Source organism: Arachis duranensis, chromosome 5 (genome assembly GCF_000817695.3).
Source record: "Arachis duranensis cultivar V14167 chromosome 5, aradu.V14167.gnm2.J7QH, whole genome shotgun sequence".
NCBI classification, from domain to species: domain Eukaryota; kingdom Viridiplantae; phylum Streptophyta; class Magnoliopsida; order Fabales; family Fabaceae; genus Arachis; species Arachis duranensis.
Window position 1 is genome coordinate 22,402,434 of NC_029776.3, and position 2,991 is coordinate 22,405,424.

At 31.8% G+C, this 2,991-nt stretch overlaps 1 non-coding gene across 1 annotated transcript; it reads left to right on the plus strand.

Moving 5' to 3' along the window:
* The first annotated feature begins 822 nt into the window (after positions 1-822).
* LOC127748139 (small nucleolar RNA R71) lies at positions 823-930 on the plus strand. The gene has a single exon (XR_008010082.1). It is a non-coding gene; the product is annotated as a small nucleolar RNA R71 (small nucleolar RNA).
* The last annotated feature ends 2,061 nt before the right edge of the window (positions 931-2,991 follow it).

The window sequence follows — 2,991 nt, forward strand, 5'->3', positions numbered from 1 at the left end:
ACGTCCCATGAGGTCTTCCTCATTGGGATTCACATCCTCTCCTTCCTTTCTAGGTTCGGCCATGTTGATTATGTTAATGGCCTTGCACTCTCTTTTTGGATTCTCTTCAGTATTGCTTGGGAGAGTACTAGGAGGAGTTTCAGTGACTTTCTTACTTAGCTGGCCCACTTGTGCCTCCAAATTTCTGATGGAGGACCTTGTTTCACTCATGAAACTTAAAGTGGCTTTAGACAGATCAGAGACTATGTTTGTTAAGTTAGAGGTGCTCTGCTCAGAATTCTCTGTCTGTTGCTGAGAAGATGATGGAAAAGGCTTGCTATTGCTGAGCCTATTTCTTCCACCATTATTAAAGCCTTGTTGAGGCTTTTGTTGATCCTTCTATGAGAAATTTAGATTTCTCCATGAAGAATTATAGGTGTTTCTATAAGGTTCACCCATGTAATTTACCTCTGCTATTGCAGAGTTCTCAGGATCATAAGCTTCTTCTTCAGAAGATGCCTCTTTAGTACTGTTGGATGCATTTTACCATCCATTCAGACTTTGAGAAATCATGTTGACTTGCTGAGTCAACATTTTGTTCTGAGCCAATATGGCATTCAGAGCATCAATCTCAAGAACTTCATTCCTCTGAGGCGTCCCATTATTCACAGAATTCCTCTCAGAAGTGTACATAAATTGGTTATTTGCAACCATGTCAATAAGTTCTTGAGCTTCTGCAGGCATTTTCTTTAGGTGAATGGATCCACCTGCAGAATGGTTCAGTGACATCTTAGAGAACTCAGATAGACCATAATAGAATATATCTAAAATAGTCCACTCTGAAAGCATGTCAGAAGGACACCTTTTGGTCATCTTCTTGTATCTTTCCCAAGCTTCATAGAGGGATTCACCATCTTTTTATTTGAAGGTCTGAACATCCACTCTAAGCTTGCTCAACTTTTGAGGAGGAAAAAACTTAGCCAAGAAGGCCGTGACCAGCTTATCCCAGGAGTCCAGGCTATCTTTAGGTTGTGAGTCCAACCATGTTCTAGCTCTATCTCTTACAGCAAAAGGGAAAAGCATGAGCCTGTAGACTTCAGGATCTACTCCATTAGTCTTAACAGTCTCACAGATCTACAAGAATTCAGTTAAAAACTGATAGGGATCTTCTGATAGAAGTCCATAAAACTTGCAGTTCTGTTGCATTAGAGCAACTAGTTGAGGTTTCAGCTCAAAATTGTTTGCTCCAATGGCAGAGATTGAGATGCTTCTTCCATCAAACTTGGAAGTAGGTGTAGTATAATCACCAAGCATCCTCCTTGCATTATTATTTTCGGCTGCCATCTCCTCTTCCTTTTCGAAAATTTCTGTAAGGTTGTCTCTGGATTGTTGTAATTTAGCTTCTGTTAGTTTTCTCTTTAGAGTCCTTTCAGGTTTAGGATCTGCTTCAACAAGAATATTCTTATCCTTGCTCCTGCTCATATGAAAAAGAAGGGAACAGAAAATGAAGAGGAATCCTCTATGTCACAGTATAGAGATTTCTTTATGTTAGTAGAAGAAGAAAGGAATAGAAGAAGGAAAAGAGTTAAGAATCCAAACACAAGGGGGAAGATAGGTTCGAATTCTTGAGATGAAGAGAAGTGTTAGTAAATAAATAAATAAATAGAAGAAGATGAGAGGGAGAGAATTTCGAAAATTAAATTTGAAAAAGGGTTAGTGATTTTCGAAAATTAAGAGAAGAATTAAAATTAAAATTTGAAACAATTAGTTAATTAAGAAAGTTTTGAAAAAGAGGGAGGAATTTTCGAAAATTGGAGAGGAGGAAGTAGTTAAGTGGTTTTGAAAAAGATACGAATTTTAAAACAAATAAAAAGTCAATTAGTTAGTTGAAAAAGATTTAAAAATCAATTTTAAAAAGATAAGAAGTTAAAAAGATATTTTGAAACTGATTTTGAAAAAGATATGATTTGAAAGATATTTTTAAAAGATATGATTGAAAATGATATTTTGAAAAAGATTTAATTTTTTTAAAATTAAAATTGATTACTTGACTAACAAGAAACTAAAAGATACGACTCTAGAATTTAAAGATTGAACCTTTCTTAACAAGAAAGTAACAACCTTCAAATTTTTGAATCAATCACTTTAATTGTTAGTAAAGTTTTCGAAATTTTAAAATAAAGATAAGAAAGAGATTTTGAAAATATTATTTTAAATTTTCGAAAATCATAAGATAAAAATGAAAAAGATTTGATTTTTGAAAAAGATTTTGAAAAGATAAGATTTTTAAAATTGAAAATTTGACTTGACTTATAAGAAATAGCTAAGTTTTAAAATTTTTTTTGACTAAGTCAACTCAAATTTTCAAAATTTATGAGCAAAATAAGGAAAAGATAATTTTTTATTTTTGAGTTTTTAATGATGAGAGAGAAAAACAACAAAAATGACTCACAACATGAAAATTATGAATCAAAACACATGATGCATGCAAGAACACTATGAATGTCAAGATGAACACCAAGAATACTTTGAAGATCAAGATGAACATCAAGACTTATTTTTGAAAAATTTTCAAGAAAAGAAAAACATGTAAGACACCAAACTTAGAAATTTTTAATACTTAGACGCTATGAATGAAAAAATGCATATGAAAAACAACAAAAAACACAAAACAAGAAAATTTAAAGATCAAACAAGAAGACTTATCATGAACAACTTGAAGATCATGAAGAACACCATGCATGAAATTTTCGAAAATAACATAAATTTTTAAAACATGCAATCGACACCAAACTTAAAAGTTGACATTAGACTCAAACAAGAAACACAAAATATTTTTGGTTTTTATGATTTTATTAATTAATTTTTTTGTATTTTTTATTATTTATTTATTTTTTCAAAATTTTATAGGAAAAAGAAAATAAGAAGTTTAAAATTTTTAATAAGAATTCCAGAAATCTTTCAATGTTAGCCTAAAGCTCCGATCTAGGAGTTGAACATGGCTTAATAGCC